The following is a 22,721-nucleotide window of genomic DNA, read 5'->3' on the forward strand; positions in this document are numbered from 1 at the left end:
AATTAGAATTAGCAGCAATAGTTTTGCTTTGAAGAATTGGAGACAATATCCATACAAAGAAAATTGTGAGATCTACACTGACCATAAGAGCCTTAAGTATATATTTACTCAGAAAGAACTCAACAGGAGACAGAGGAGATGGGTAGAGTTAATGAAAGACTATGTCGGTGAGATTTTATATCACCCAGGGAAGGCCAATGTGGTGGCCGATGTCCTTAGTAGTAAAGAGAAACTCAAGATGTTGACAACGCCGGAGAAACTAGTGAGAGAACTCGAGGAGATGGAGATAGAGGTGAAGTCACCGGTAAAGGGACTAATGGACTATTTGAGATCAAATTAGAACCGGAATTGTTAGAAAAGATGGGACATTGTCAGGAAGAGAAGACGAATGAAGAGCGAGAATCTTTGACTGAGAAGAAGTCAAATGTGAGAAAGATGAGAAGGGAATTATGAGATATACGAACCGGATTTGGATTCCGAATGTTCGAGAATTAAAAGATGAAATTTTATGCGAAGGACATAATTCTAGATATTCAATTCATCCTGGAGGTAACAAGATATATCGAGATCCAAAGGAATATTATTGATGACCCAACATGAAAAGAGACGTGGCCAATTGGGTCAGTAAGTGTTTGACCTGTTAAAGAGTGAAGGTGGAACATCAGCGACCAAGGGGACTCCTACAACCCTTAGGAATTTCGATGTGAAAGTGGGAACAAATAGCCATGGATTCTGTGGTAGGATTTCCCCGAGCTAAGGCTAACCGTGATGCAATATGAGTAATTATATATCGACTGACCAAGTCAGCATACTTTCTTCCAATCAAGAAAACCTACATGGTGGATAGATTAGCAGAGCTATACATCAAGGAAATTGTGATAAGACATGGAGTCTCTGTAGCTATCGTATCTGACAGAAATCCCCGATTCAACTTCAGATTTTTTTGAGGAACTTTCAGGAATGCTTATGAACCAAACTGAATGTGAGTACTGCATACCATCCCCAAACCGATGGACAAAGTGAGTGAATCATTCAGACATTGGAGTACATGTTGAGAAATTGTGTAATTGATTTTTAAGGTTATTGAGATGAACACCTATCTTTGATAGAGTTTGCCTACAGTCATAGTTATCATGCGAGTATAGAAATGCCCCCACATGAGGCGCTGTATGGTCGGAGGTGCCATTCACCCTTGTACTGGGATGAAGTTGGTGAAAGAAAGTTACTAGGTCCCGACTTGGTGTAAAGAACGAGGGACATAGTTGAGTTGAACAGAGGATGCTTAGCGGCAGCCCAAGACCGACAGCGTAAATATGCCGACTTAGAACGAAAAGACAGAGAGTATGAAGTGGGTGACCAGGTATTTTTGAAAGTGTTACCATGGGAAGGACTGATGAGATTTGGAAAGAAAGGGAAGTTGAGTTCCCGATATATGGGTCCTTTGAGATTTTGTGACAAATAGAACCGTGGCATACGAATTGGCTTTACCTCCAAACCTTCAACAGGTTCATAGTGTTTTTCATGTGCCAATGTTGAGAAAGTATAATGCGGATACCAAGAATATAGTGAAACATGAGTAAGTACTAGATCTGTCCAACATTGAGCAACCAGTTGAAATCATTGGTTGAAAAGAGCAAGTACTCAGGGACAAGAGTGTCAAGCTATTCAGAGTCTTATTGAGACATCCCAAGGTCGAGGAATCGACTTGGGAATTAGAGAGCCACCTGCGAGAAAGGTACCCCCATCTATTTGTGAGTTGATTCCGGGACGGAATCCTTTTAAGGGGGGGAGACTGTAAGAACCCTGATTTTTGTAATATTTTAAAACTTCTGTGAATAGTAACTTGAGCTAATTAAGTAATACGTATGGGGGTCATCATAAAATGAATAGTGGAATTTTGAGAATTCGAGATCATATTCTTGTTTATCGAGGAAAATAAGTGAATGTAAAAGCCAACGGAATTCGAAGATTCACAATTATACTACGTGTTTTCGTATCCGTAAAGAATGGCGTAGAACCGGGAATACTACATGAAATAAATAATATATCAAGGTGTTTCTATGATCAAGAGAAGGAATGGAATTGGTTATAGGATTATAAGCGATAAAAGAAATCGCTACGAAATAAGTCGTTATACGTGGAAACTATCGGAATGGAACGACGATTGCGTTTACGATAAATAAACGAATGAGAAATTAAATCCCATGCAAGTTGGCCATGCATAACCAAGTCCTAGCTAGTAGTTAGGAGTGTAACTAGATGATTAGAAGTAACTAGAATAGTTAGTGGAATAGTGTTGAATAGTGATGGGAGACAAACAAGTACACAAGCCATACTTCTCCCTTTTCTCACTTCACCACACAATCAAACCAACCCATACCTTTGCCAAATTATTGTCAAATCTGCTGCATACATCCCATATATTCATTATACACTCCCACACTTTAGCCACAAAAGAAAACAACCCCTTTTCCCTCACTTAAAGCTCTCCCATTTTTCATTCCAGCAGTTCGGATTTTCTGAGCAAGGGAGAAAGAAAAATTCATAACTCAAAATATACTCATTCAAATATCATGAAATTTTTACCATATCTTCTCTATATCATGGGTAAGCTTCGTACCAAATTTCAGCCTCAAATTATTTTTTTTCAATTTTATAAAAATGTTTGAATGAGGTGCTGAAATGTAACTCCGAAATTCTAACTTGTTTCTTGGTTTTGTTTCTTAAGGAGCTAGCCCTTCTAAGTGTTTTCTAAGCAAACCAAGCCTCAATAATCCTAGCACTACCTTTTCTAGTGTCCAAGAAGGTATAAGTTTCAACCCTTTAAGGTTTTATGGTTGGATTTAAGAGTTATGTTTGTTGTAGTGTTAAGATCCAAAGGATTGTGTTTGTTTGAGTTTGTATTGATTATGTTCTTGCTAAAGGCTTGAGATGTTGAGTTGTAATCCATGTATGTGGTACTATATAGAGCATATAAGGTGTATGTGGGTGGATCTTGAGAAGTACTTGTGTTTATGATGGTTATAGGTAGTGATTGTGTTAAGATCAAGTAGTAGAAATTGAGTTTGGGCATTCTTGCACTTTATCTGTTTTCTGCAGGACATTCGGCCATGAAAATGGTTAAAATTTGAACACCACTGGCCATAACCAGATAGATCTTGTTTTGTAGTTTCTATACATGTGTATATCATCATGAGGAGATTTACGGTTTAGGAGTTATGGTCGTTTTAGTGTAAAACATTTCTGCGATTAGCCAACTGCACTTAAGTCCACTTGCATGGTGATTTTGAAGGACTTAAAATAATTTCGAGATTCTGGAAAAATTATAAAAAATGGATATGACAGTAGAGAAGACTTTCCAAAAAGAATTTTGAGAAAATATTAATTTTTCGATTTTATAAAAATATTTTGGTAAAGCGAGCGCAAGCGAGAAACGCATAAAAACCAAGTTTTGACGCGCGTTTTCTCACGTTCGAGCTTAAAACTCGAAATGAATTTTCTAAAGCGAACGATCGATTTCAAAACTCGACCATGTTATAAAGTGAGAATATAAGTGTTGAGAATGTGACGATCGGAGATTCGTTATACTTGAGTAGTTGCGAAAGTTGCTTAATAAAAACGAGACGTTAATCGCGTACTAACTTAGACTGTTGGTTCTTGTTTATAGATCGCCAACCAAACACTAGATACCATACCACTTCGATTACTCGAGGCAAGTTTTCGAAACCCTATCTCATACTATCCATGCTATATATTTATATACTGTTGTGATATTGATGGCATGATTTACAGTTCAAATATATATGCTTGTCTATGATATCAATGCATACGAATTATGCGATTGTTTACGAAAACAAATTTCGTTTTACACGAGTATGAGAAATTGAAACGTATTTCAAATATAATATAGGATAATGGGAGTCGGAAATATTTTAATAACGATTTAATTCCGGAGAGAGCCGAACGCGAAAGATTTCTATTTCGATAAACAAAGTACGTTCGCGTAATATATATATCAAGCGAACGATTGAGATTTTGACTTAAACTTCGAGAAATATTGGTTTATTCATTTAAGGGACACCCTTACTTGATTGATTATTTTATAAAGCGATACTTAAGGGATTATTAAATATAAAGAAAGTATTTAAAAATATACTGAATAGTTTATAAATCATTTCACGTTATTTAATAAAGATTTAACTATTCAAAGAGCAATTATAGGATACCAAATCCTGTTTTGATTATTTGATTAAGGTGTCTCCATTCGTTGGACCTTATTCAGAAATATTTTGTATTTAAGGTTTTTTATTAATTCATTGAACCTTAATTAGAAATACTTTGTACTTAAGATTTTATCAATTCATTGAACCTTATACAGAGATGTTTTATTTATAAGATTTTATCAATTCATTAAATCCCTCTTAGATTATTATGAGACCTTAGATATTTAATGTCTTCGGACTTCTAAAAACTTATTTAAAAATAGACATATTTCCCAAAGGTACTTTCTAAATTATTCAAAACTCTTGAAAGAGATTAATCATTTGAAACGTATCAAAACCTTAGGGAACTTAGTCTAGAAGCATAAGAGTTTTGCTTCCTCGTTCAATAAAGAACAAGTGAGTAATATATGTGTCACCCTACTACAGATAGGGATTTGAAAATGATTTTAAATTCAAAACTCCGACAACTCCCAAAGATCAATTGAGTTAAAAGTAATGAATAAAACATCTTATTTACAGGTCAACTTTTAACGACCTATTCCTTCGAAAAAGGATTTTGAGCAAAAGATATAAATGTTTTGGGACTGGAATGTGGCCTGCCCGGCACGGAGTGGTATCGGGCAGTGACCAGGCGCGGAGTGGCGCATTATGCAAGCGCGGAGTGGCGCATTGTACGGTTATATGGTCTATGTGACCATTGACTTTCGGACTTGCACGGCAATGGGCAACCACCGTGTAGTGTCTTGATGAGCCCAAAGGCGGCTAGGTTTGTATTCCTTCTACTAGTAGAGAAAATTTCGTATTCGGCTGATCACCGATACGTGGTTTATTCCAGTATAGTCCCTTTCTTCCATTTTGGAAAAACTGTTGTGAAATATACAACAGAGAGCCGATAAGGCTGAGTTTTAAATAAGGATATTGATGAATATATATCAAATCCATTTGAGAAATCTGCCGATAAGGCTGAGTTTTAAATTGGGATGTTGACGAATATATATCACACCCATATGAGAATCTTGGTTCGAGTAACATCTTGAGATTTTGAAATAAAATGAGTACGAGTATAAAATGATTTTGAGAAGGAGATGAATACAAGTATTCAGTGGATATACTATTGTAGTTGATTTTGAGAATTTTATAAATTTGATAAGCATATAAACTTTCAGAACGCTTTGGAGATACAAAGTATAATTATTGGTTTTATTTATCCTTACATACTTAATTATGGGGATATATACCTTGCTGAGCTTTAATGCTCACCCTTGCTTTTATATATCATATCACAACAGACTACCAGCATGGATCAGACCAGGACTGTTGTCCTTAGGCGGGTAAGGAACGCTCGTGAGTTCCGTAGGCTTTTTGTGCGCCAGCCCCGTCAGGTAGATAAGTGGAAATGATTTATTTAATAATGTTTCCAAGCATATAACCTGTGTGTGTGTGAGTCTGAATAAAAGGTCGAGTAATATTGTGAAAAGAGAATTATTTAATTAATAAGTGATCGTAACAACCCGAATTCACGACCTTGGATTTGGGGGTGTTACAATCTCCGTATTTCTTCCCATGATTGCAGGAATACCCCATGTCGGCCCCGAAATTTACGTGTAACTCAGTCATCTATGAGTCAGTTTCCATGTTATACACAAAGTCCTCTAATGCGGGCCGGCCTGGTCGCCTCAGCCCTCACCGCCTTTTTCCTAAATTAATAAATAAGTTGTTTCCTTTATTTTTCACAAGATGTGGACTCATGGGTCCAGATCGCATATGAGCACATAAGCGCAGCCCGCATATAGTCACCTGAGCACAGCCCGCATATGAGCTTATGAGTCCAGCCCGCGTATAGTCACCTGAGCTCATCCCCCATTGAGGGGCAGGCTGCCCATCAATCCTGATTATGAGTTGATGTTAGCTCACGAGCCCAACTCGTATGTGGGAGCCTATCTCGCACATGGGAGCTCAGCTAGCACATGAGAGGTCAGCCCGCATGTGCTAGCCCAATTCACATATGAATCCACAATTCTGGCTTACATGTGTGAGCCCAATTCTCAAATACACCCACAAGGACCTATTTAGGGTCCATGACCAAAAGCGGGCATAACAACTACCCTCCAAAATTCCTGGTCGCATCTTGAGGCTCGGAATTTTCCAACATTAGCATTTCTGATCCCGCGAGTGCGAGCCCACGAGATCGCACCTGTGGCGCCCTCCAAACCCGGGTCAGAAGTTTGTGGTCCACGGCACACTCACACACACCATATTTAAACCTGTTTATATAATAACAATATATGCAATGACCCTATTTACCATATTCACGGATCGTAACAGTTCAAAGTATGTCCACAAACCACAATCTTATTTATTACAAACGTATCAATTCCCAAATTTATTTATCTTACATCTAAAGTCAAGCTTAATTACAAACTTTTAACACATACTAAGCCACACAACTTCCGCTAGCTTATTCCATTTCAACCTGAAAACCTAGCTTGCACACTCGACTGGGGATCCTCGCCACCCCCCGTTTCCTTCTTAACTGTAAAAGAACATAAACAGATTCGCAAGAGTGAGCTAACTAGCTGAGCAAGTCATAATGACAACACTGAGATTAGATAATGATCAATTGAAATGATAAAGGGAATCAAGTTTCCTGATAAACAATGATTAGAATTGGATATTCACTATCATTTTTAAAAACCAAGGTTAGGCTGCTGATTAGTCACGCACTAACCCCGAGCAAGGCTCCCAGCTTTGCTTTATATAATGGATCCAAGGCACACATTAGCCTATTATGACCACGAATCTGGTCCGACCACGAATCTGGTCCGACCATGAATCTCGTCCATATTTAAAAACAATCCAATTCTATAATAATAACATGATAAACAATGTAATTCAATAAACTGAATCATAAACAACATTTATCTTGAAGCATCAGGTGATTCACAATACCATGAAGGTATAACAAGGTAAACAGGGAGATTGACTTTCAATCCAGGGAAAGAATTAGAGTGTAGAAAACCAAGGGTTCAAAGGTTACAAGGAATGTTCTTCTGTTATCGGAGTTCAATAACACCTTCGTTTGTGCGATTGATTTTCAAGAACGCGGTATTTTATTAGGGTTTTCTCTGTATTTTACTGGTTTATACTATCTAAATATGATTTTACGAGTAAAATGAAATAAGAAAAGGGCTATTTATATTTATGGAATATTAGTACGTTCTGGATCATGTTGGATCGATAAATATGTTTCTTAGCTATTAAGTAACTATAAATACGATCGTTTTGGATAAACACTATCCTGTTTTGGATAAGCATTATCCTGTTTTGGATAAGCGTTATCCTATTTCGGATAATTATCAAAACCAGGATTTTATAAAATAATTTGTACACAGATAATGTTACGAAAAGGGTTAGCGTATCGATAATATTGCGTCGGGCCGCGCGCGGGTCAAACCGTAATCCGGATTGAAGAAGTCAAAACATGGAAAATGTCCGGAATTACCAGATTAGGTTAGGAAGGAGTTCATGGAAGAGTTTCGGATTACAAAAATGTAAAAACGGTCGAGGTTGGATAATTCTCGGCTTTATAAAATAATTTTATAATTATTCAGAAAATAGTTAATAAATTCATAAATCAATATAAAATCATATAACACTCTAAAAATTACCAGAAAATACCTTAATTATCTATATTTTATTCTGGAAATAATAAAATTAACATACCTAGAATTTACCACGTATAAACATTCACATAATAACACCAATCATCAAATAATTCACCAAAAATCACATAGTAATCACATAGTAATCATTTATTGATAAAAATAATCACACGTCATGTCCCGGATATTACATCCTCCCCCCCCCTAAAAGGATTCTGTCCTCAGAATCTCCTAAGTAAACAATTGAGGGTACTTTTCTCGCATATCACTTTCTAACTCCCAAGTTGATTCTTCCACCTTAGGGTTTCTCCACAATACTCGTACTAGATTCACAACTTTATTTCTCAATACCTTTTCTCTCTTTTCTAGAATCTCTATTGGATTCTCTATATACGATAAATCTGCCTGAAGTTATATCGACTCATACTCAATTATATGCCTAGAGTCTGGATTATATCTCTTAAGCATCGATACGTGAAAAACATTATGAATATGCTCCATGTGCGGGGGTAACGCCAACTCGTATGCCACCTTGCCAACACATTTCAAAACTTCAAAAGGTCCAACGTATCTAGGACTCAACTTCCCTTTCTTTCCGAATCTCGATAATCCTTTCCACGGGGACACCTTCAATAACACTAGTTTCCTTCTTCGAATTTCATATCCTTTCTGGATTGGTCTACATATTTCCTTTGGTGATCTTGCGATGCAATTAGCCTCTTCTGAATGATCTCAACAACTTCCTTGGTCTGTTGTACCAATTCGGGTCCAAGTATCTTACGTTCTCCGACTTCGTCCCAATACACCGGTGATCGACATTTGCGTCCATAAAGAGCTTCATAGGGAGGCATTCCGATACTGGCATGATAACTGTTATTGTAAGCAAACCCCACTAAGGGCAAATGCTCATCCCAATTGCCTTTGAAATCAATGGCACACACACGTAACATGTCTTCAATTGTTTGGATTGTTCTCTCGCTTTGGCCCTCCGTCTGCGGATGATAGGCCGTATTCATATTTAACTTAGTTCCCAAACATTCTTGAAAACTTCTCCAAAATCTTGAATTGAATCGTGGATCTCGATCCGACACAATAGACACAGGCACTCCATGACGCACTATTATTTCCTTCAAATATATGTGAACCAACTTATCTAATGAAAATCTTTCATTGATAGGCAAGAAATGAGCTGATTTGGTTAGTCTGTCCACTATAACCCAAATAGCATCGTGGTTCGCTTTCGTCCTTGGTAAGCCAACTATAAAATCCTTAGCAATGTGTTCCCACTTCCATTCTGGAATCCCTAGTGGTTGCAATAATCCGCTTGGTCTCTAGTGCTTCGCCTTAACTCTCTGACATGTGTAATATTTGTTAACACATTCCGCAATTTCTCTCTTCATGTCTAGCCACCAATAATTCTCTTTTAAATCTCTGTACATCTTGGTACTTTCCGAATGAATAGAATACCTTAAATTATGAGCTTCTTGTAGAATTTCATTCTTCAGTTCTGCCACTAGTGGTATCTAAATTATGGATGAAAATATGAGAATACCTTGATCGTCCTTCTGAGTGCATAACTCTTCTCCGACCAAATGATTGATATCCTGATCCATTATTTCCTCTTGGCACTTTCTTATCTTTTCTCACAATTCTGGTTGAAAAGTCATACTATACATTTTTGCTTTATCAGGTTTGCAGATTCTGACTTTCAAGTCCAATTTCTAAAATTCCTTGTATAACTCTTCAGGTACTGTCAACATGTTCAGTCTTTCCTTTCTGCTTAACGCATCTGCCACCACATTCGCTTTTCCTGGATGATAGTTAATCGTGCAATCATAGTCTTTGATCAACTCCAACCATCTCCTCTGTCTCATGTTAAGCTCCTTTTGCGAGAATATGTACTTCAAACTCTTATGATCCATATAAATCTCGCATCTTTCTCCATATAACATAGTGTCTCCAAATCTTCAAGGCGAATACTATCGCTGCTAGTTCCAAGTCATGAGTATGATACTTCTGCTCATGAGGTTTCAGTTGTCTAGACGCATACGTAATGACTTTATCATGCTGCATCAAAACACAACCTAATCCCTTATGAGAAGCATCACTATAGATTACGAAATTCCCTTGATCATCTGGAAGTGACAAAACAGGTTCCATGATCAATCTCTCCTTTAATTCTTGAAAACTTTCTTCGCACTTCTCATTCCATACAAACTTCTCATTTTTCCTGGTAAGCTTCGTCAAAGGCATTGCAATCTTAGAGAAATCTTGAACAAATTGAACTTCTCACCTCTGTGGTGTTTTTGGCCTTTCCCAATTCGTAATAGCTTCAATCTTCGCTGGGTCCACTTTGATCCCTTCACTACTGACTATGTGTCTTAAAAATTGAACTTCTTACAACCAAAACTCACACTTTAAAAACTTGGCATATAACTTTTTCCTCCTCAAAATTTCCAAAGCTGTCCTTAGATGTTCCGCGGGGTCTTCCATTGACTTTGAGTAAATCAAAATATCATCAATAAACACAATGACAAACTTGTCCAGATACTCCTTGAAAATTATGTTCATCAAGTCCATAAATGTTGCGGGGGCATTGGTCAATCCAAAAGATATTACTAAGAATTCATAATGACCGTACCTTATTCTGAAAGCTGTCTTTGGTATATCTGCGGGTTTCATCTTTAAATGCTGATATACAGATCTCAAATCAATCTTAGAGAAGTACTTGGCTCCTTTCAGCTGATCAAACAAATCATCAATTCGAGGTAATGGATACTTGTTCTTGATCATAAGCTAATTGAGTTCTCGATAGTCGATACATAACCTCATGCTTCCGTCCTTTTTCTTAACAAATAGTACCGGTGCACCCCACGAGGATATACTAGGTCTAATCACTCCTTTCTCCAACAATTCTTGCAAATGCTTTGCCAATTCCTTCATTTCCACTGGCGCCATTCTGTACGGGGCCTTAGATATTGGTTCTGTTCTAGGTGCTAAGTCGATCATAAATTCAATTTCTCTTTCTGGAGGAAGTCCTGGTAATTCGTCTGGAAATACGTCTGGAAATTCATTTACCACTGGAATGTCTTCCAGCTTTGCGGGCTCCTGACTTCTATCTATCAAATAAGCAATGAAATGCTCGCATCCTTGTCGTAGTAACTTCCTATCTTAGATCATCACCAAGAACCTCTTTGCTTGTCTCTGGCCTCTAAACGTCACCACTTTCTCGTTTGGTGTCTTCAATATTACTTTCTTATTACGACAGTCTATCTGAGCATTGTGCTTAGATATCCAATCCATTCCTAAAATAACGTCGAACTCTCCTAACTTAAATGGTATCAAGTCAGTATCAAACTTATGGCCAGAAATCTCAATCTCACAGCTCTTACACACTTGGTTAACAGATACACGCTCTTGATTTTCTAATTCTACTATCATAATCTCACTTAACAATTCAACTAGACAATTCAACTTATCAACAAATCCTTGATAAATAAATTATCGAGTTTCTCCTGTATCTACTAGCACTTTAGCACATAAGGTGTTCACAGTAAGCGTACCTGCCACAACATCAGTATCCATGATAGCATCCTTTACAGACATATCATAAACTCTAGCTTTGGGAGGTTCATTCACTGTTGAGGTAGCTCCCATGATTCTTAGTGTATTATTGTCTGGAACTGGTGCCTTGCAATCCCTGGCTATGTGTCCTGGCTTCCCGCACTTGAAATAAGTAAATCCAATTGCTAGAACCTTGCTTGCCTGATATTTGGTAGGCTGGTCCATATTGACTGGCTCTCTGTCTGGCTGATTATGACACTCCCTTGAATAGTGCCCCTTCTGGTTGCATTTGTAGCAAACCATATTCAACTTGTTACAAACTCCACCATGTTTCTTCCCACAGACTTAATAGTCTAGTATAGCTGGCCTCTACTGGGTTGGCGGGTTTTCAATGGCTGGACGGTTACCTTGGCCTCCGTTGCCAGCATTCTGTCTGTTAAAATTTCTTCCGAGCTGGAACTTGCCCTTCCTTTGATTAAAATTTGGAAATTTCCCTGCTTGGGACTGTCATTCACTTCCCTCAAACTTCCTCTTTTACCTTCCTTCTCCTTCTGAAACATTTCACTCTCTGTCTCCGCAATCATAGCCTTCTGCAACTCCCGCATACGTGTCCAACTTAAATATGGCCACCTTCACTCAGATCCATGGCTTAAGTACTTGCTGAAACCTTTTAGCTTTCTTCCTATCAGTGTCCACATATGATGGCACAAACCTAGACAACTCCTCAAACTTACTTTCATAATCTGCCACTGACATATTTCCCTGCTTTAGCTCTAGAAACTTCAAGTCCATTTGATCCTGAATAAACTGGGGGAAATACTTCTCTAAAAATAGCTCCTTGAATCTATCCCACGTAACATCATCTGTACCTTCCAACATCTTAACAGTTTCTCAACAGTAGGTGGCTTCATTCTTCAAGTAATAACTTGCAAACTCAGTCTTCTGCTCCTCTCTCACTTTAACTAAGGCAAACGCCTTCTTAATTTCCTTCAGCCAGACTCTTGCCTCAATAAGATCTACAGAACCCTTGAACTCTGGTTGATTCACCGCCTGAAATGTCTTAAAGGTTACCTGAGGGTTGGTCTGCTTATGCTGTTGTTGAGTCTGGTGAACTGTCTGTTGAGCCAAGATCTGAAGAATCTGGGCTACAGTTGGGTCTATGGGACCTGGGTTGGCATTCTGGTTGTTGTTGTCTTGGGTGTTGTTGTAGTTGTTGTTGGTTTCTTCATTCTGGTTGGTGGAATGGGTATTTCTTCTGGGAGACATTTTCTATAAAGAATAAAACAATTTATTTAGTCTTTAAAACAAAATCCTTTTTAAAAAAAGATTTTATAAAATAGAAATATCTTTTTTTGAAAACATTTTCAATAGTTGAACTAAGTAAATTGCATGCTTCTTTACAGAATGTAAACAGTTAAGGGGAATAGGGTATATGTTATCACAAGAGTTTTATAACTGGTGTAATAAGATAAAACAGGTATGGTAAATTAAATGACAATGCTGGAAAGGAAAGGTACTGATATATATCAAAGTTTGGTGGTACAAGCGCAAAACATTTTATTAAAGGCAAAGGTACAACAGGCCTATTCCTTATTCAGCAGGTTTAGTTTATTCGCATTCCTACCAAAAGTCCGATAATACACACTACACACTATTATACACATATTAGTTGTCACATCATTTTCGTTATGGAAAATGTGGTCTACCAAGTCTTTCAAAATTCTCCAATGCTTCTCTGTCCCACCCCATAAGAGCAGCTGGGGCTGCATACTCGCAGGTAGCTCCATGAAGTCTAGCCTCAAGTATTCTACGGGTCACCTGAATCTCATTCTGAAGCCCCTTTACTTTCCTGTCAACATCTATAGTCCTTATGATGTGCTGTAATTCCTGAATATGGGCCAACAAGGCCTCACATTCTAAAAGAAGAACCTCATACTTATGACATGGGATAAGGTGTGGAGTAAATTGAAAAGATGCACTCACCACCGAAAGTCTGGTAGAGTCGGAATCAGCAGGTGGGGGTCCTGGAATAAGTGGTCTCACGCCAGGAAGTGGAATAGCTTGTAATGGTGCAACCGTCACAACTTGTACTATAGCCGACACCAGTGGAAGAGCAGGGCGTGGATTAGCTAACGGTCCTCCAACTGAAGGCTCCGAGTGATTAGACGATATCGAGATAAAGGAATCTGACATCGCCGCTATCTGAAACTTACGCTGCTAAATAAGAATCTCGAATCTCGTCACGAATCATACTAAAACCTACTATTTAGCCGCACTTAACCTCTCGACGTTCTATTTTTCCATTTATTAATTCTAATCTTAACCCTCTACCTATTCCCGACAATCTAGGCTTGTGGTAGTGACTTTAAACCTTGGCTCTGATACCAAACCTGTGGCGCCCTCCAAACCCAGGTCAGAAGTTTGGGGTCCACGATACACTCACATACACCATATTTAAACCTATTTATATAATAACAATATATGCAATAACCCTACTTACCATATCCACGGATCGCAACAGTTCAAAGTATGTCCACAAGCCACAATCTTATTTATTACAAATGTACCAATTCCCAAATTTATTTATCTTACATCTAAATTCAAGCTTTATTACAAACTCTTAACACATACTAAGCCACACAACTTCCGCTAGCTTATTCTATTTCAACCTGAAAACCTAGCTTGCACACTCGACTGGGGATCCTCGCCACACCCGTTTCCTTCTTAACTGGAAAAGAATACAAACAGATTCGCAAGAATGAGCTAACTAGCTCAGCAAATCATAATGACAGCACTGAGATTAGATAATGATCAATTGAAATTATAAAGGGAATCAAGTTTCCTGATCAACAATGATTAGAATTGGATATTCACTTTTATTTTTAAAAACCAAGGTTAGGCTGCTGATCAGTCACACACTAACCCCAAGCAAGGCTTCCATCTTTGCTCTCTATACTGGATCCAAGGCACACATTAGCCTATTATGACCACGAATCTGGTCCGACCACGAATCTGGTCCATATTTAAAAACAATCCAATTCTATAATAATAACATGATAAACAATGTAATTCAATAAACTGAATCATAAACAACATTTATCTTGAAGCATCAGGTGATTCACAACACCATGAAGGTATAACAAGGTAAACAGGGAAATTGACTTTCAATCCAAAGAAAGATCAGAGTGTAGAAGACCAAGGGTTCAAAGGTTACAAGGAATGGTCTTCTGTTATACAAGGCATAAAGGTTCGTCTGTTAAGCAATCTCAAATCAAGGATCAGTATATGGTAGATATGTATTTGTGGAGTAGTATCGAATATGTGTGGTTCGTATCCAAGAATTCAACAATCAGTGGTTTACAAGAAATCATGCTCGCGGCTCAAGATCAATAAGAATCAGGGTTTAGGGTTAAGTACTTCAAAGTACTTGCAATATAGAATAGGAACTAATGGGAATAATTGCAACATAATGAAAAGAGTTCAACAGTATTCGCAATTATACTACAAAAAACTTCAAGGACACTTTCCTTATCAATTCGCTTTCACTTTACTAACATTTGTTAATTGGTTCCCACTCACTGATCACTTACTTTCCCTTTCTACGCCTCGCTTCCTCTGTTAGATATCACATATACTCATCAACACTACTTCCCATCTCATTCTATTCGATACAAGCTTTAATCTACCCTTCGTTTCACCCAAATCCAACGTACGGATTGAAACTTACAGCAAAAACAGTCAAACAATGCACATACAATCATGTTATACAACAATATTTGAACATAGCACGTAAGATATTTGAACAAAATAATTTTTCAAAGAAGATTTGGGGTAAAAATGATTTTTCAGGTATTTAATATGAATTTTTAAACATTTTTCAGAATTAAAACCGGGCTCCGAATTATTTTATAATTAAATAATAGAGTTCGAACACCCGAATCTGACTTTAAAATAATTTTATAATAATTATCGAGCTTTGAAAATAATTTAAAATAATATATTTTGGGTTTTTCTAGTGTGTGCCCATGGACACATGCTAAGAAAGTGTGATAGATTAGTTGTAAAAAATTTATTGGCGGAGAGCTCATTAATAATGATGGAGCCCCATGCATGCACAAAAATCCCCACCAATCAAATTTTTACAACTTATCTATCACACTTTCTTAGCATGTGCCCATGGGCACACACTAGACAAATCAATATTTTAAAGCTCGAAATTATTTTTCAGAATTTTTAAATCAAAAATAAATAATTAAATCTAATTATTAAATCAATTAAGATTAATTAATAATTAATTAAATTAATTAATCAATTACTAATTATTTAATCGATTAATTAAAATAATTAAAAACTAATTAAAATTAATTAATAAAATAATTTTGATTTATTTTTGAGTAAACAAATAATTAAAATAATTTTCTGAATTTAAAATAATTAAATTAAAATTTTCTAAATTTGAAAATTAACGGAATATTTTTTTTGAAAATAATTTAAACAAAAATCTAGTTTTTGAAAGTTTTTATAACTAAAATACTAAAAATGCAAGTTAGGCAAAACTCTGGGGGCCGATTTGCAATTCGGTTGTCTTCTCCGACGACCTGGCGGCGCCGATGGCGGCGACATCGCCGGCCGTCGTCGCACCTGCCCAGAACATGCTGAAAAACTGCAGATCAGAAGAGTGCAAGACCAGGATTCCATTTCTGCTATCACTTCGCACAACCGACTCGTGGTGTGGCCGGAAATTTGACCGGAAGTTCCCGACTCCGGCGAACTTTAAATTTTCCGGCCAACCCTTTACGTTTATCGTTTGCTAATTACAGATATACCAATAAATTTGTCTTCTCACGATCTATAATACGACACGATCAATTTTAAAGAATATACCTTAACAAAGAAATCCCCTAATCTTAATTAAAAATATTCATAACAAGAACTCTAATTTTATTTCTAAGAATCAAACCACCTTTTCTATATGTTACTGAACTCCAAATTTGAAGTATAATATACCAAAATGACCAGAAAAAGATTATCTACATGATAGAAACATCAAATCACATCAACAATATCAAGAACAAAATTTCACAATTTAATCCATAAATAATTTGAATTAAAACAATTAAATAAGAAAATATCTTGATTTTTGCACAAAAATAGATGGTGGATTCAGAAAGAGGTTTTCGAGAGCTTCATTTTGATATATTGCACGCCCGAATCGGAGTTCGATAACACCTTCGTTTGTGCGATTGATTTTCAAGAACGAGGTATTTTATTAGGGTTTTCTCTGTATTTTACTGGTTTGTACTGTCTAAATATGATTTTACGAGTAAAATGAAATAAGAAAAGGGCTATTTATATTTACGGAATATTAGTATGTTCAGGATCGTGTTGGATCGATAAATATGTTTCTTACCCGTTAAGTAACTATAAATACGATCATTTTCGATAAACATTATTCTGTTTTGGATAAGCACTATCCTGTTCTGGATAAGCGTTATCCTATTTTGGATCATTATCAAAACCGGGTTTTTATAAAACGATTTGTACAAAGATAATGTTATCGAAAAGGGTTAGCGTATCGAAAATATTGCGTCGGGCCGCGCACGAGTCAAACCGTAATCCGGATTGAAGAAGTTAAAACATGGAAATGTCCGGACGAGTTTCGTGTTGTAAAAATGTAAAAACGGTTGAGGTTGGACGATTCCCGGCTTTATAAAAATAATTTTGTAATTATTCAGAAAATAGTTAATAAATTTATAAATAAAAATAAAATCATATAACACTATAAAACCCAGAAAAATATCTTAATTATCTATATTTTATTCTGGACATAATAAAATTAACATACCTAGACTTTACCACGTATAAATGTTAGTCGCTAAACACGCGCTAATAATACACGCAAGTATAGGAGTTCGCAAGTAGTATAAAATCTTTTCTAGTTCGTTCCCATAGAGACTGGCTTTGGTTGATTAATTAATTTATGCACTTATACACCGATGATATGGTTATTATTCAATGCTAAGACGAATAACAAATTGAGTTGATTATAACTAAGAATTAAACTAACAATTATAACCAAGAGTATAAAATTGACTGAATTAATATATATGACAAACATGGGATTCTAACTTCATTAAATACTTCATTCAATAGTCTTATTGTTCTCAACCTTAGCATGCAATGGTGATGACACTAATCAGATAACACGAAACTGATAAACGCCAACTTTCGTTGCACGAGTACCATACTTCCAGGCATCCGCAAAAGAGATAGAAGCTGAATAGACACCAATTATATTGAGACCCTATATGTCTATAGAATTTGACAACATAACGGTTTAAGCACAAGTTATTTATCTTGATTACATAGGGCAAGTAAGATGGTTAAAATTACCTACGAATCATGCATAACAAAATATGAACCTATGCTAGCATGACAAGTTATAAATTCTTAAATTCACTTTCGCTTCATTAAGAATTAACACACTATCTTATAAGTTCACGACGCTCATAAGACGAATACGCACAACCAATACTAGGCTATCATACAATCACCACATACTAAGGCATCACAACAATTTAAATATAGAAATCCATAAATAAATCCGCTAGAACCCCACGATAACGATTAGCCCATGATCAGATTCATCATCAATGTGGGTTCCAATAAAAGCATGGTATAACAAACATAGTCTTTATAACGAATAAATAAAACCAAGTACAAAACAAGATTAAGGTTCACAAATAAGAAAACTAGCATCCAAGTTACAACTTAGAACAGAGATTCACAAGTAAAAACAAGATCTTCTTCGTCTTCGTTGAATTGTGCTAAACACGGTCTTCTTACGGCTCTCCTTGATATGTCTCTTGCTTAATATCTTATTAAAATGACCTAAAGCTATTTATATAGCAGCCCTAATCAACAGAGGAGTCTTCCAATTCGAATTAGAATATAATCAGAATTCTGCATCCCGACCTGGCGCGGGCGCGCGCTTGATCAGCGCGGGCGCGCTGACTTTTTGTACTTTGGGCGCGGCCGCGCGCTTGATGAGCTCGGGCACACTGGGCTTCTGCCAGAACTTGACTTCTTTATTTTTCTTGCAGATTTGAGTCGGCTTTCAACGAGCTTTTATTCTAACACCACCTTGACACCAAATTAGAACCAAAACAATGCTAATTCACCTGATTACCTAGATAATGCCTGAAATGCAAAAATACTTGAAAACACGTTAAAACACTTAACAACTGGAGTACAAATGCATCAATTCAAAGCTTATTAGAGCATAATAAAGTATCATAAATGCCACTAAACATACCCCCAAACTTGAATCGATGCTTGTCGTCAAGCATAAACAGACTCAAAGAACAAGAAAATAAAAATGCATGAATGCAAGTAAATGAATGCAACGATCCCCAAAGAATAACTAAACCAATCAACAAGCAACACCTCAGCAAATGCAGTTATTCACATAAAGATCAATCAAACCTCACAAACCAATCTATAAACCAGAGACGTGCGTGTGTGCAAATGCTTACAGATATACTATCGCAACTAGATCAATAATCATGACTCACTACTCACCAAGATAATCGCTAATTTATAAATAGAATAAAATCTAGACTCAAAATAACTTATAACACTTCAATTCTTATATCGGAGTTTTCTATGGAATCATGCTTTTATTCAAAACAACACAAATATGCTTATTTGATCGTACAATGAGTGAGGTCCACAAAGGTCTTATACAATAGTACCCATGTAGCGAGCGCTGGTTAGCGGATCCCGGACTATAAAAGCCTTAGGTCACTAGGCACAAAGTCCCCTAAGAACTTAATAACTCGAGTACTAAAGAGCCCACTTGTGATCAATTATACATAACACTTATTCTCTTTTTTTTTCTTTTTTTTTCAACAAATTTCTGAATGAGTGTGTTTCACTCCATCTCATTCAACCCTAGACTACTCATATAAATATGAGCCGGCTACTAGCCATTTGACACATAGCCATACAAATAGCAACGAAATCCAATTTTCTCCAATTTTTAAATATCCATGTCTTTTATTATTAAGAGAATATCCTAAATTCTAAATACAAACAAGCGATTAACCTCGACAAACCAACAAACCATGATCATGATCTAGCACTCTTGCAACCTATAAGACTTAGTGAAATACAAGTGTCTCTAGCAAGCAAATCAATTCGATAAGACTCAACATCACTAAATACGACATCACTAAACTAGCATCAATATCACCAATTAATTGGAAAAATCATCTAAGAGATCATGTTATAATGCAAATGCATAAAACTACCAAAAATAATATGTTAGGTCACATAACACTATAGAAGGGGGTTGAATATAGTGTTTATACAATCAAATCGATTTAGAACACAAGTATGTAACAGTAATAAAGTTTATTCAATATAATAAGCTCTGTTACAAAGTAGGTTAAACTACTCTCTCAGTGATGAACAATATCACTAAGAGCTGCTAGGGTTATAATGAATAATCTTTCTCGAGAGTGATAACACATTTAGTGTAAACCATAAGTTGTGTTTATATAGTACACAGTTACAAGATATCTTCTAATTGATATGGAATATAATTCTGTCTCCTAAAATATATCAATCAGATATTATCTTTTACAAGTCTTCTAGTCTTCCAACTCTAAAGCATATCTTCCAGTGTTTTAGTCCAGATCCTCTCCTGTAAATCAGGTGCACTTTACTCCTGAAGCATATCTTCCTTAAGTTCTGATATCACAAGTTCTGATATCTTAAGTTCTAATATCTTCCTGTCTTCAGTAAATCCTGATTCCCAGTAAGTCCTAATAATTCCTGATATTAAGTTCTGAAACTAAACACATCAGATTAGTCATGACATTATAAATATATCTAACAATCTCCCCCAACTTGTAAATTATGAAAAATATACAAGTTCATAGATTTGATGATGTCAAAAATATTTAAGTACAAATGCAATAAGAGTTTATTTAGACAACTAACTACAACTTACAGTCCTTGCAGATTTTACCAATCATATTGAATCAATCTGAATCCAAAATGATTCCTGACAAAGTTTGATATCAGCTTTTCTTCTGCATTTCTCAGGACTTGAGCTAATGTAGCTTTGACTTGCTTTATTTCTTCATCTTGACTTACAATCTGGTAGATGGCAGTCCTAAGTGCTGAAATATAATTTATTTCCAAACCATCACCGAGTCTGATTACTCTTGGGTGAGAGGAGTCTTCATTGTAGCATAGATATTTCTCTTTCAGAATAACTTTTATCTTAGTAGAATTCTTCTTCATTGGAATTTCACTTCCATCATCTTCAACTATCTTTGGAATAAATTCTGCAACCCTTGATCCAAAGATTCTGGATTTATCCCTAATGGTCTTTATCATGAAATTTGACCATCTTCTGGTAACCTCAGACTTCATCTCCAAAAGATAATAAAAGAATTGAAGTTCTTTCAGAGATTTGTTCAGCACATCTGATTCTGACATTCTGTATGTTCTTCTATCTTTAAGAAATAGAATCAGCTTTTCTTTGACATTACTCTTATCATGAGTATCCAGTACCACTTGAACAGATATAACCTTGTCAAGGTGTTTCTGTGTAACTTCCTCAAGTGGTTTGTCAGTTAATAAGAATGGATCTTTGATAGTTACTTCAACTCCTATTTTCAGCTTGGCTTCACTTGATCCTAACCCAGATCTGTCTCTTGCTTCTCTGGCATTCAATCCAATAGTCAAGAAATCAGATAGCAGTTGACTTTTCTTAGGATCTGATGGTTTAACAGTTTTTCATAGAAGTTTCTTCTTATCAGCAACTATCATCTTGTTCAAATCAACTTGAGCTCTGTCAGAGGTTGATGTCTTGATAACTTGTTCAGGATTTGTAGATTCTTCTGTAACTTGCTGTTCTGAAATTTCTTCACTCTGAATAACTTGAGCTATGTCAGAGGTTTTCTTAGATTCTTCTGTCATCTTTCTTCTTTTCAGAGTTTCAACAGTTTTATCTTCAGGAGCAGCATCATCAAAAACCTGAACCATCTTGCACACAGGATCCATCAGTATTTGAGGAATCTTCATTTTCTGTTTGTTGACTGTCTCCCCAACTTTTCCTTTTCCCTTGTCTTTGGGATCAGTAGTGATTTGAGATTTAGTGCTTGATCTTGGAATCTCTGTGGCAGATCTTTCTTTTATCACAATGCCTTTTTCCTTAGGCCTTGGAGGTTTCTTTGCATTAGAAGCTTTAGACTTAGGATTTGTCTTCTCAGCTGCAAATCTAGCTTCTTCCTCCTTTAGAGTCTCTAAATCCATTCTAGGATTATCCTTGAGAAACAATCTTTTAGCAATTTCTTCATCAAGAGTTTGAATCTTGGGATCCTTATAGTAGACAATAGTCTCCCTTCCCTTAAGCTTCAGAGTTTGTAAAAACTTCTGAGAGTCTTGACTTCCAGACTAAATCAGAATATCAGAACTTGATATCAAAGTTTGAGCATTCACAGCTTCAGAACTTGAATTCTTCTGTGTAGAAGATTTGCTAGAATCAGAAATTAGTTTTTGTGAAGAAACTTTGCTGCTTTGCTTGCCTTGATTTTGACCTTTGCCCTTGCTAGGGTTTCCCTGGTCATCTTCAGAATCATCCTTTTTTCAGTGATTTTCTAATTGAGCATTTGGACTTAACTACCTTCTCCCCCTTTTTGGCATTATTTGACAGGAGTAGAGAAAGAAGGAGTTCCAGTGAAGATTGGATTTCATTGAGCTGTATTTGTTGAGAAGCTTGATTCGGCAAGACCTCATCCAGTTGGGCCTGCTGTTTTGTTTGAACTTGCTCAATAGCTTCCACTTTTTCATGAATTGGTCTGATAAACTATTCGTCTAGCTTGAGCATCAGGTCTAGCTTATCAGATGCTTCCAAAAGTTTATCAACCTTTTTATGAGTCTTGGAGTGTAGACCTTGAAGTGCTTTACTACTAAGAGCAGTGACTTTACGTTGGTGCTTGAAATTAGAATTTGTCAGCAACTCATCAGCTTTTGCAACATGTTCTGACAAACCATGTGAGCTGGGAATGAAGTTAGGTTCATTCCACTTCTTTGTCCATTCAACTCCTCTGTGAGTGTCCTCCCAAGGAACATGAGCATCTTCTTCAACAAATTTAAGCAGTGCCTCCTTGCGAAGAATTGGAGCATTTACTGGAGCACTTTCTGAAGCACTATCTCCAGAATCTGATAAAATCTCTTCATTTTTGGATAACACCAG

General features: G+C 36.5%; 2 long non-coding RNA genes across 2 annotated transcripts in view; both read left to right on the plus strand.

The window, feature by feature from the left end:
• Positions 1-2,461: 2,461 nt before the first annotated feature.
• LOC141682918 (uncharacterized) lies at positions 2,462-3,715 on the plus strand. The gene is made up of 3 exons (XR_012560005.1): positions 2,462-2,607; positions 2,729-2,806; positions 3,668-3,715. It is a non-coding gene; the product is annotated as an uncharacterized LOC141682918 (long non-coding RNA).
• A 1,795-nt stretch (positions 3,716-5,510) lies between these two features.
• Positions 5,511-22,721, plus strand: part of LOC141683241 (uncharacterized) — a 29,873-nt gene continuing 12,662 nt past the window's right edge. Inside the window, exon 1 of the long non-coding RNA XR_012560199.1 lies at positions 5,511-5,605. This is a non-coding gene — a long non-coding RNA (uncharacterized LOC141683241). The remainder of the gene's footprint in view (positions 5,606-22,721) is intronic.

Source organism: Apium graveolens, chromosome 9 (genome assembly GCF_009905375.1).
Source record: "Apium graveolens cultivar Ventura chromosome 9, ASM990537v1, whole genome shotgun sequence".
Lineage (NCBI taxonomy): Eukaryota > Viridiplantae > Streptophyta > Magnoliopsida > Apiales > Apiaceae > Apium > Apium graveolens.